This window comes from Pyrus communis, chromosome 5 (assembly GCF_041283825.1).
Source record: "Pyrus communis isolate YQ-2024b chromosome 5, ASM4128382v1, whole genome shotgun sequence".
NCBI lineage: Eukaryota > Viridiplantae > Streptophyta > Magnoliopsida > Rosales > Rosaceae > Pyrus > Pyrus communis.
The window spans coordinates 33,785,342-33,797,539 of record NC_142569.1 but is presented as its reverse complement, the minus strand read 5'-3'; the positions used below and the strand labels follow the sequence as shown (position 1 = coordinate 33,797,539).

At 35.2% G+C, this 12,198-nt stretch overlaps 1 long non-coding RNA gene across 1 annotated transcript; it reads left to right on the top strand.

Annotated features, from left to right (window-relative positions):
• The first annotated feature begins 476 nt into the window (after window positions 1-476).
• LOC148697197 (uncharacterized) lies at window positions 477-1,691 on the top strand. Its single transcript, XR_015963180.1, has 3 exons — window positions 477-659; window positions 785-874; window positions 946-1,691. It is a non-coding gene; the product is annotated as an uncharacterized LOC148697197 (long non-coding RNA).
• Window positions 1,692-12,198: the final 10,507 nt, after the last annotated feature.

Below are 12,198 nucleotides of genomic sequence, written 5' to 3'. Positions count from 1 at the left end.
TTGCATATCATGTAATGTTCCAGACTAGCTTAGTGGTAAAGGAAATAGGTGATACAATGCCCTTTCTTTTCCTTTCTTATTTATTTATTTATTTTGGTCTTGAAGCTTTTGTTCTATGAACCAGTTTAGAAATGATTCGATGGTAATGATCAGTCTTTGAAGCGGATTGCTCAGGATCACTTTGCAATGGGGTTGAGCAGAGCTTCCGCACCTACTTCCTGTGATCATCCATGGAAATACGACATGTTCTTGAGCTTTAGGGGTGAAGATACCCGCAAGAATTTTACAGATCATTTATATGACAAATTAAAACTTTCGGAGACAACCTAGAGCTTGAAAGAGGTAAAAATTTCTCCAGATCTCTTTCGCGCAATAGAAGAATCAAGGTTGGCCATCATTGTTCTCTAAGCAAATTATGCTTCATCCGCCTGGTGCTTGGATGAACTTTAAAAAATTGTTGAATGCATGGAAGCTAGGAATGCAATTTTGCCAATATTTTATGATGTGGATCCCTCCAATGTTCGAAACCAAATGGGGACTTTTTCAGAAGCCTTCAACAAGCACGAAAAAAACTTCAGAGAAGACTTAGCAAAGGTGCAACACTGGAGAGCTGCTTTAACAAAAGTGGGTGATATCGCTGGGTGGACTTCGAAGGATAGGTAAGCATAATGATGTTTGTTTCTCAATAACATAACACAACTACCTTGTTATGTACATTTACGCATATTATTATAGAGTCCGATGATTTTTAATTTCCTTTTTCCTTCTCTTAGGTACGAAACAGAACTTATCAAAGAAATCGTTGAGGCTGTGTGGAACAAAGCGTATCCTAGATTCACATGGCTATGTCAAACAGAGACGCTAATTGGAATTGGTATGACACTCGAGCAACTGGATTTGCTTTTAGATACAGAGGCTAATGATGCTCACTTTATAGGTACACAGTCGATGGGTGGGATGGGCAAGACAACCATTGCTAGACTAGTTTATGAGAGAATATCCCATAATTGTGAAGTTAGCAGCTTTCTTGGTAATGCGAGAGAGGTTTTGTGCAACACATGGTCTTCCCCGTCTACAAAAACAGCTTCTTACAAGGAAAAGTTTACACAAGTTTGGGACGTTTATAGTAGAACAACAATGACAAAGATGATGTAGATCAATTAAACCAACTACAAGCATTGGCTGGAAAGAAAGGTTGGTTTCGTTGTGCGGAAAAACGCTCTTCAACTTTTTAGTTGGAAAGCCTTTAGAAATGATCAGCCTGAAGAAGATTATTGGGCATTGTCTAGTCTGTGTTTAATCATGTATGCAGGAGGCCTTCCACTAGCTCTCAAAACTTTGGGGTCTTTTCTGTATATAAGAGACCAAGATGCGTAGAATGGTGCGTTGGATAGTCCAAAGAAAATTCCGAAGAACAACTTTTTATACTTTAAAAATAAGTTATGATGGATTAGATGCTTTGCAAAAGAGAGTTTTTCTTGACGTTGCATGTTTCCACAAGGGGATATACCAGAATCGAGTAATTCAAATATTAAACAGCTGTGGATATTGTGGTCGTATTGTGATGGATGTTCCCGTTGAGAAATCTCACATTGGAATCAAATCTAGCAATGTAAATATGCATGATTTAATACAAGAAATGGCATGGGAAATTGTTCATCAAGATTCGTATGATGAGCTTGGTCGGTGTAGTCGGTTGTTCCTTCGGAAAGACATTTTTCATGTACTCATGAAGAATACGGAGAACGGTATTATTTCTCCTAACATATTATGTATGACTCTGATTCTGGAATTAATTCTCCCATATTCTTTTTTAATCAGGGAACAAAATCAATCGAAGGCATAGTCGGAGTAGGATTCTCTTCCTTCCTATTTACATCCCCTTTTCTCCCTTTCTAATTAACACAAAACATTGACATAGCTCAAGCACTAAATTAGAAAAAGCTCTCCTAGCAGACCTGGGATTTTGAACCCATCCATCTTCGGTATTCCTTGTTCTAACCAAACCAGAACCCTTAGAATATTATGAATATTCTTATGTCATCCTGATCTTTGAAGACTTTTGATTGAATTAGGACTTAGCTGAATCTACACTTGATCCTCAAGTGTCCCTCATCAATTCAAACTCGGCTAAATTACTTTGGGCTGGTTGCTTACTCAAAACGTGTCTAACCATGGGCCGAGCTTATAATCTTACTCGGCCTAAATCCTTTAATTTAGGTCCAAACAGTTTTGTAAATCGATTTGTGATTGTATATTAGTTCTTTTTATTGGAAGATATTAAGTACATTTGTTGGAATTAGAAGATAGATGAAATTAAAAGATTTTAATTTATCTCTAATATTTAAAAAAACATATAAATGAGTATAAAAGAAATAAAAGTGGAGACAAAAAATACTAACCTTAACATAATAATCATGATGATTTTTTAGACCCAAATCTAAATGCTCCAAAAAAATAAAAAGCCAAAATCAAAGCATACGTTTCTCTCTGTTGACGTTCTCTCCTCCCAACAGGTCCGTCATCTTCAATTCTCATGATTTTTGTGAAGTTCTTTATATCACAAACACGTGTATGCATGCGAGAGTTCATTCACAATGTCGTGAACAGGTCCAACTATCCGTCTAAGGCTCGAGACATGGTGCACACCAACTAAAAGTAATGTTAATTTGGCTGCTAGATTATTACAGCTCACTTGGTTAAAGTAACAGAAACTCTACATGCACATCAGCAAAGAAAAGGCGATTTTTTTTCTTTTTTTTTTTTGAGAAATCTCGACAGTACAAGAAAAATTTTATTAAGAACGAAAAAATAAATTACACCTTATCAAATAAGACATAACTCCCTTCTCAAAAAACTAGAAAAAGTTTTCACGAAAAGTACACATCTTATCATTCCCTTTCTCTTTGCCTTCAAAGAATTTGGCACTACCCAACCGCATAAAAACCCAAAGTTTCACAATTATGCTTTCAGTCAACATTTTCAAACGTGGTTTATTGATTAATTTTAGTTTTATTATTAATTTCATCTTGTATTTATAGTAATTATATAAGAGGGAAGGAATGACAGTTTTCGTTTAACTTGGGTGTAAAGTGAGGTTATATGAGTTCAAATAAAAGTATTTGAGCATTTATGGGTCCGATGATAGTTCTTAGCATACGGATGATGCCTGCAATTTTGTTTGCTTTATTAAGAAATTTACGAATATGCTTAAATCTATGTCCGGACTTTTACTTACGACAATGCATGCGCTTGTTAAATAATTATTTAGTTATTTTCGTCACTTATAAAGAGATCGAAGACTATTCATTGATGACATTTTGCTCAAACTATATTTCAATCGCGTTCAGAGCAAACTTCTTTAAAATTTTGTAACTATTAAGTTAAGTTTCCTTTTACTCGTCCAAAAGTAGCTGATTTTTTGGACCTGAATCTAAATGCCCCATTTTTCCATACCTGAACAACAACTTTTTATTTATTTATTTATTCAGAGTTTATGAGCTTGGGCAAATGTAGACCTATGCAGTGAGGTCAGAGACCATATTGGTGCAATTTTATAGAGATGCTTTCTTTCTCAGCGATCAAATATTTAATCTTCTGTTTACTTTGGTGGTTCGATTGATCATGCAATTTAACGATTAAATATTATTTGATCATCCATATAATTAAAATCATGTCGTCATACTAATCACCATTACCACTACGCGCTTTGACATAGAAAACAAAAAAATTAGAAAACTTCATTTTAATTCTTGGTAAAGGTGATTTTTAGATTAAAATCATGAGTAAGATCAAAATTTAATTTTAGTCCCTTAATACATTAATAACTTCATTTATTAATTATATTTTTATTTTTTAATTATTTCTCTTTTTCTTCCTAATTTTTAATGTATTAATTTTATTTCATTATGATTTTCATTTTCATTTCATTTATCGTAATATATTTTGTTGAACATTTAGATAAACTAATTTTTGTTATATAATATATTTCGATGTACTTTGTCTTCTTTATTTAGGTACATTAAATTCATTGTGACATCCCACATCGCCTAGGGGAGTGATCCTTAAATATATATTCACATCCCTACCTAGCATGAGGCCTTTTGGGAGCTCATTGGCTTCGGATTTTGTAGGAACTCCAAAGTTAAGCGAGAAGGGGGCGAGACCATTCCTAGGATGGGTGACCCATCAGGAAGTTCTCGTGTGAGTTCCCAGAAACAAAACCGTGAAGGCGTGGTCGGGGCCCAAAGCGGATAATATCGTACTACGGTGGTGGAGCGGGCCCGGGAAGTGATCCGCCCCAGGCCGGGATGTGACAATTTGGTATCAGAGTCTAACCCTGTCCGCATGTGTGCCAACGAGGACGTCGGGCCCCTAAGAGGGGTGGATTGTGACATCCCACATCACCCAGGGGAGTGATTCTTAAATGTATATTCCCATCCCTACCTAGCACGAGGCCTTTTGGGAGCTCACTGGCTTCTGATTCCATAGGAATTCCGAAGTTAAGTGAGAAGGGGGCAAGAGCATTCCCAGGATGAGTGACCCATCGGGAAGTTCTTGTGTGAATTCCCAGAAACAAAACCGTGAGAGCGTGGTCGAGGCCCAAAACGGACAATATCGTGCTATGGTGGTAGAGCGGGGCCGGGAAGTGATCCGCCCCGAGCCTGGATGTGACATTCATTATAATACATTTCGATGCATAAATTTAGGTACACAAATTTCGGTACATACATTTCGATACAAACATTTAGATACATTAATTCAATATAATACATTTCGGTACTAACATTTCGATGCATACATTTTTGTACACACATTTAGGTATATTAATTTAATATGATATATTTTGATACATACATTTCAGTGCTAACATTTAAATACATTAGTTCAATATAATACATTTTGGTACTAACATTTAAGTACATTAATTGAGTCTTTCAAGTTTTAAGAATATTAAAAAAAATTAAAAAAAATTAAAAAACTCTTTTTTAGTCAAAAAATAAATTAAAATTTGTACATTAATAAATTTAAATATTTAATGGGAGACATTAAATAAAATGCACATTAATTATTTTGAATTAAGGACACATTCAAGGATTATAATCAATATGTAATCTAACAACAGATTTATTTTAAATTTCAATATTCTTAAAGGATTAAAGTTAAAAAAAACCCCGAAAAAAAAAACCCCATCTCTTTGTCGTCTATTCCTACTTTGGTGTGAGTGATTTTGGTGTGAAGTTATATTGGTTGAAATAAAATTTCTCTTAAAGTATTTTAGCATTGTGAATTTCCGATGATAATTTTTGGTATACGAATGATGTTGGTAATTTTGCCTACTGTATCCAGTAATTTACGAGTAATCATCAACTCATATTCCAACTTTTCACTCACGAACATGTGCTCGTTACATGATTATTTATTTATTTTCATTATTTATAAGGTGTGACAGCCCATCCCGGACTAATTGTAACATTAGTGTGAAAAGACGATTTTACCCTTGAACATTGTTTAGTGTTGTAGGGTGTTTGGTTTGTTTTATTTTTGGTTGTGAACTCACCTGGACCACACACCCAACCCTTCTTCCCCTGTGACTTCCTTCTCTCCTTTTTCTCTCGAAATTTCTTCCATTTTCTTCCTCATTGTACGGACAACATCCATCCAACCATCTCAGGCATGGATCGTGTCTATTGTTGGTGTTTTTGGACTCCCCTTGAGCTCAAGAGTCGATTGGTGGTGGTGGTTGGACGTGAAACTTTCGAGAACCCGAGAACCCAGTTTTGGTGCATTGTTCATGCACTCGTGATCGTGAGGTTTTTAGAAGCTTCTAAGGTTTCTGAGGTTCTAGGAAGCTTTAGGACGTCTTCACGAAGCTTGGGGAGTAATTTTGAAGTGTTTTGGACGTCAGGAAGCTCGAGTTCATCGAGTTGCATGTTTGGTCGAAATATTGAGGTTTCTCCGGTGAGATTCCGGCGTTTTTGGTGCTTCAAAGTGGTATAAACTTCTTCTCCTTGTCCTAAGCTTCATTTTGACATAAATTTTGTGAAGTTTGGTTGAGAATTGAGTGAGAAATGCTAGTTTAAAGTTTTTCCAGAATCCGATGACGCAGCAGCGGCCGGCGCCGAATTCGACGACCTGAGGTAGGGGACGACGGAATATTCTAACGGCGTCAAGTAACGGTCGTTAACTTCTGTTAGGGTTTTAACGGAATATTCCCGAACGCCGTTAGGGTTTCACACGCGTGCCAGGCACATGATCACGCGTGGCCAGCGCGTGGGAGGTCAGAAAATTATTTTAAAAATATGGGAATGTTCGTGAGGTTGTGTAGATCACGTTGGTATATTCAAACACCCTAATTGAGCAATGTATGAGAAGTTATTGCCTAAGGTTGGTTATGTGCATTAAATTGACGTTTTTATAGTTGTTTCGCATATAGGTGAGGACTATCCAGAGGACGAGCGCAGCCACGCGAGGCTCAGGGCTCACGATCCTTCTACGTACCAGTGAGTGGGCTTTTGTTTTCAGTATATATTGATTGGTATCTTTCCAGAAATTACATTTTTAATGGTTTTATAATTGAAATGCCATGTCGAATATCGTAGATATTATTATTGTGATTGTGTTGGTTATGCTTTAGTGCCGTATACGCTCAGGTAAGTCAGGTGAGTATGTTAGTGGTAGATGTGGTATCGATGAGATTGAGTTATAGCTTGTATTCCTACACCTCAGTGACTGTGCTCCACCAGAGTAGGGCCTAGCCTTCACGTGATCGTTCACCTCCCACACCGTACGCTCACCTTGGATCCAAGGCAGGTGCCAGCCTGTCGTACAGACCACTTTAGGTGGTTCCAACTCGTAGGTGACTTGCGATATATCGCACAGCCTTCACGTGATCATAGCACTGAGCGTAATTAGATACACCAGCCTGTCGTACAGACCACTTTAGGTGGTTCCGACTCGTGTGCAGGATAGTGGTTGAGAAGCTATAGATTCAGCCGTACAGGTCACTTTAGGTGACTCCGGCTGACGTACCGATATTATTGGCATATTATGATTTGTTATCTTACCTGCTTGATGCTTATATTATTTGTTTGGATATTCTGACACAGCATATTATGGCATGGCATATTTTGAGCTTTATCGTTTTAGCATGATTTGATATACGAGTACATATAATATTTTCTGGAAAGTATACATGTTTTACAGAGAGGGGTTAGTACTTGATATTGAAATGGTTTGAAAAACGAACTTTGTTTTTGCCCACTCACGTTTTCTATTTTGCGCCCCTCTAAGTTTTAGGTAGCGAGGACGTGGGTGACGAGAGAGGCATCGAGGCATTTCTGACAGAGCACCCTCCATGTAGGATTTTCTAGTTTTCACTTGTGTAGTGTTTGTTATTCTGGACTGCACCTAGGATACTTGAACTCCTACTTTGCATTTTCCTTTCGTGTTTATCACTAGCACTCACTGATCTTGTTATTGTAAATTATATCGTCGACTTTACTTCCTCGTACTTTCACTCTTTTACTTCCGCATTGTGCACTTAGCTACGTCACCCTCACGTGACGGCCGGCACGCCCCAATTTTTGGATCGGCGTGTGTCATAAGGGGATTGAAAACCGTTCATTGATACTATTTAGTTTAAATTAATTCTCACAAACACATCGAAAGTGAGCTTCCTTGAAATTTCGTAACTATTAAGTCAAGTCTTCTTTCACGTGTTTTTGGTTGTCAAGTTTTGTCCTTTCATTTTCGTGTTGGCCGAGTTCAGCTCTTTCTTGTGAATTACTCGTTATTTTCTAATCTTTGTTTTGGCTCTGTATACAATTGTTTATTTATTTATAGAGATGCTTTCGTTCTCGACTGATCAAATAATTTATCGTTTCTTTACTTTCTTGGTTTGATCATGAAATTTAAATATTATTTTATTATCCAAATAATTAAAAGAGAGGATTGGCGAAAGAGACATAATTTTCTTTGGGAAAGCTAATAAAACCAGGCCGAGGGTTTTCTGTTCCAATTATGTGTCTCCTCTACGTCTTATTCTTAGTTTTTTTATTCTTTCATATAATTTTGAATTTAACAATGTTTTTTTATGGATTGAAAACTTTTTTTTTTCCAAAGCTGCGACATATATTTCATAAGGGTAATGCAATGGAGACTAAATTCGTATACTAAATTTGCACACTAATTGATGTGTCACTAATAGGAATAAGCATGTTTACCAACGTTAACTAATAAACAAATCATCAACTTTCATGTTCTTTAGTTTCCAAAACTTTGTCTACAAATTTAGGGGTGTATATTTCAGAGATATTAATGGATTTATAAATCCAAGGAGTTTAAGGGAGTTTAATTTATTTGTAGAGATTCCATGAAATTTTTTTATTCAACTCTCTCAAAATCTCAAGTGAATATGTGGCATTTGTGATGCTTAAATTGTACTGTGAAAGCTCTCAAATTCCTTCAAATTCCTTAACTTTTTAAAATTCTTTAAAATAAATTCATAATCGAATACACCTGGAATGTTATAAACTTCTTTAAAATTTTGTAACTATTAAGTTAAGTTTCCTTTTACTCGTTTATTTTTCCATACCTAAACAACAACTTTTTATTTATTTATTTGTTCAGAGTTTATGAGCTTGGGCAAATGTAGACCTATGCAGTGAGGTCAGAGAGACTATATTGGTGCAATTTTATAGAGATGCTTTCGTTCTCAGCGATCAAATATTTTATCTTCTGTTTACTTTGTTGGTTCCATTGATCATGCAATTTAACAATTAAATATTTTTTGATCATCCATATAATTAAAATCATGTCGTCATACTAATCACCATTACCACTACGCGCTTTGACATAGAAAAAAAAAAGAGGGCATTTAGACTTAAGGATCTAAAGAAGATTATTTCATTATAACGGGATGCTTTTATAAAGTCTCTAACTTTAAAACTCATTATCAATCATATTAAAGACCCTTGCCCACATTTATTATTTTCAAATTTTTTTTTCCTAAAATACCTAATAATTTAATCATCAATAAGGCCTTAAAAATAAAAAATTTTATTTCTACATATCAAATTTAGTAATTTAAAATGAAAGACTTTTTAAATCATTTTGCTAATGAGAATTAAACTATATAAAAATTTATACAAAAAATCACAAAACCAAACAAATAAATTAATATGTAGACACAATAAATAATATACATTATAAAGGTACATGAATATATACATAGGTGCATATATCTATAGGTACATATATACATAGGTTCATATGTATAGGTTCACAAATGTACATATAGGTGCATATATATAGGTAACATATATACATAGGTTCATATGTATAGATACACAAATGTATATATAGATGCATATATATCGGTACATATATCTATGTACATATGCACATGTACACAAATTATGTATATATATATATATATATATATATATATATATATATACGTGCATATAAACATATATGTACTTGTTGACTCTAAAAATTACAAAACCTACGTGGCGCGCAGGCCGAGTAACTAATAAGTTAACTACGTCCTTCGGTCGAATGCGGGGCGTGCCAACTCGTCGGCCGAGCTTGGCCGAGGAGTAAAATTTGTTGATGTCGCTTTGGGCGCGTCGTTGACTTCTCTATCTTGCGATTGCGACCGAGGAAGGAACGCTCTCGGTCTCTGGGTTCTACAGCCTGAAGACAAGGCTGCTAATTCTGCGGAGTTCACAAATCGTCGGAGCCCGATTCAGTCACTGTGATTATATTCGTAAGAGTATAAGCACGTCGAATCGAGACCAAACTATATGGGCACAGGTACTCAAACGTGATGTATGTCTTGATGGTGAACGTAGTTCGGCCGTCGGAATGCCGAACCCTGAAACTCACTTGCGAGTATCCAATCATAAAACCACTCGGCGTCCAGTACGCCGAGCAATGCAATTCGTAACACCTGACTATGCCGAGAAGGCTAGCAAGGTGACCTCTGCCTCTCGGCCGAGACTTAGATAGATAACCGGTCGACCTCGACGCAGTGCTGTTTATCCAAACTGAAGGTGCTTCTCGGTCGGCTGATTCTGCGGCAGCAGTGCTGTTTATCCAAACTGAAAGTGCTCGCCGGGTGCTTCCACAGTGCTGTTTATCTAAATTGAAGGTGTGTCGGCAGGAAAAGAAAAGGAAAAATCTCAAGGTGTTTGAGAGGTTTTGCGCAGGGCAATTGTATGCTGATTTGAAGGGGTTTTTCCTGTTGCATGATTTCTTGTATTTATAGTGCCCCATTCCTTGAAACCAATTCTGATTTGGATTGGGAGTCCTTGTCCCATTTCGCCTCTAACTCGAACAAACCTACTCCTATTGGGATTCTGAATTTTCCTTCTTTTCGGGACTCCATTCCTTGCCGGTCGAGAATCCTGGTCGCACTAGGACTTCCTCGACCTTTCTATTCATCCGGACTACTTGGGATAGGATTTGGCCGACCCTGCCAGCTTGCCCGGGATTTATTATTCGGCCCATAGTATTTATCATCACCTTGGGCCGAACACATCCTGCTGCTCGGCCCAACAATAATATTTTGGGCCCAAACAGTACTGTTACCACTTAAGCAATTTTTGTACCCATATTGAATACAAATTAAGTAAAAATATTCTATTTATAATACTAAAAATAAAACAAAACAAAAGTTAATAATTATTAGCTAGATTTTAGGTGATATATAAAGTCAAAGGATCAAAATCAGTATTTAATCTAAAATTTCTCTTAAAGTATTTGAGCATTGTGAATTTCCGATGATAATTTTTGGTATACGAATGATGTTGGTAATTTTGTCTACTGTATTCAGTAATTTACGACTAATCTTCAACTCATATTCGGACTTTTCACTCACAAACATGCGCTCGTTACATGATTATTTATTTATTTTCGTTATATAGAAGGGGATTGAAAAATGTTCATTGATACTATTTAGTTCAAATTAATTCTCGCAAACGCATCAAGAGTGAGTTTTCTTGAAATTTCGTAACTATTAAGTCAAGTCTTCTTTCACGTGTTTTTGGTTGTCAAGTTTTGTCCTTTCATTTCGGTGTTGGCCGGATTCAAGTATTTCTTGTGGATTACTCGTTATTTTTATAATCTTTATTTTGGCTATGTATACAACTGTTTATTTATTTATAAAGATGCTTTCGTTCTCAACTGATCAAATAATTTATCGTTTCTTTACTTTCTTGGTTTGATCATGCAATTTAAATATTATTTGATTATCCAAATCATTAAAAAAGAGGAACGAAGACCATTGGCGAAAGAGACATAATTTTCTTTGGGAAAGCTAATAAAACCAGGCCGAGGGTTTTCTGTTCCAATTATGTGTCTCCTCTGCGTCTTATCCTTAGTTTTTGACACGTATTTCTTCACATAATTTTGAATTTAAAAATGCTTTTTATGGATTGATTTTTTTTTTTCAAAGCTACGGCATATATTTTGTAAAGGTAATATAATGGAGACTAAATTCGTATACTAAATTTACACACTAATTGATGTGTTACTAATATGAATAAACATATTTTTATCAACGTTAACTAATAAATCAATCATCAACTTTCATGTCTTTTAGTTTTCAAAACTTTGTCTACAAATTTATGGGGTGTATATTTCAGAGATATTAATGGATTTATAAATCCAAGGAGTTTAAGGGAGTTTAATTTATTTGTAGAGATTCCATGAAATTTTTTTATTCAACTCTCTCAAAATCTCAAGTGAATATGTGGGATTTGTGATGCTTAAATTGTACTATGAAAGCTCTCCAATTCCCTCAAATTCTTCAAGTTTTTAAAATTCTTTAAAATAAATTCCTAATTAAATACACCTGAAATGTTACAAACTTCTTTGAAATCTTAATGGAATACAGAGATTTTTAAAGATTTTAATATTATCTTAAAATTTTGATTGAATACACATTGAATTTCATAAAATCATCTAAAATCATGATTGAATACCTCTAGATTCATTAAAAAAAAAATATTTAAATCCCTCAAATTCTCAATTGAATACAGAAGTGCACTTAGCCTCACAATAAGTTTACAATAATATAGATCAAATTCTCTTTCTATCATAATCGAATCAAAGATACAATTATAAACGAAAAAGAATATCATTAGATCTTAACATTAAGTAATTAACATTTAAAAGTTAATCCTTAATGAT